The following is a 1046-nucleotide window of genomic DNA, read 5'->3' as shown; positions in this document are numbered from 1 at the left end:
AGTTATCTAATTTTAGTAAGTAAAGGAGATTTATAAGATGGTGCATTATTTTAACTTGATTAAGTATAGCTAACCAAGGAAAGATTTCACGATGGGTTTGAATTATGGTGTAGCGTTTTCCTTTGTGAAACTCTCCAAGAAAATAGTATCATACATCAAGATTCCTTAAAAGGTGTAGCCTTTCAAGGGTTTTTGCTTATGGTTCAACACAAGTAGCAGCTTATAAAGGGTTATAAATTAGTTTGTGAGGCTTCGAGTTGAAAGTTACAATGCAGGGAATTCTTTTGCGAGGATTAGATTAATATGAGTTTAAGTGCTTTGAGGTTTATAAGTGTTGACCTAAGGATAGGTCGTTGTTCGGACCAAGTAAATTTTGAGGATGAAATTTCTTTCAAGAGCGAAGAGTTGTAACACCCCAATTTCTGGGCTAGTAGTTCCAGGTTTACCTGAGAGGTATGTGGAACTTATATGGTAAGTTCTTGAGCCTCTTTCCTACTTCAAAATTGTCCCTAATCCCTCTATAAACTTAGTTTTGATGATTCAAAGCCTTGGGTTTTTTATTGCTAAAGAAAGTGGGGTTTAGGATTCAAGCCTCATAGAATGTGAGTGTTGCTAAGCAAGGAGCTTCATGTCAGGATTCTAGCATCAAGGTAGTGTATTTATAATCCTTTGCGGTGTTAAGACTATAATAATCAAGAAGATTTGTTGAGATTTGGTTATTTAAGAATTTTAGGATTTATGCTTGATTCATGCCATATATAACATTTTTGTTCCTTAGATTGTGTTTTTATGGTGCTATATGACCCTAAATAACTTCTCTAATCTTTAGAACATGATTCCCAAGCCTATTTTAGGGTTTTATGGGTTATAGTATCAATATTATTCATGCAGTATCGATATTGGGTGAAAAATGAGTTTTATTGGCTATGATATCGATATCAGATAAATTGGTATTGATACTAGAACCTTAGTATCGATACTATGGGTAATAGTATTGATGCTAGAGGCTCAGTTTCTATACTAGATTCTTAATTTCGATACCGATA

This window comes from Hibiscus syriacus, unplaced genomic scaffold (assembly GCF_006381635.1).
Source record: "Hibiscus syriacus cultivar Baekdansim isolate YM2019G1 unplaced genomic scaffold, ASM638163v2 tig00111334_pilon, whole genome shotgun sequence".
Taxonomy (NCBI): Eukaryota; Viridiplantae; Streptophyta; class Magnoliopsida; order Malvales; family Malvaceae; genus Hibiscus; species Hibiscus syriacus.
Note: the sequence above shows the minus strand (reverse complement) of the source record.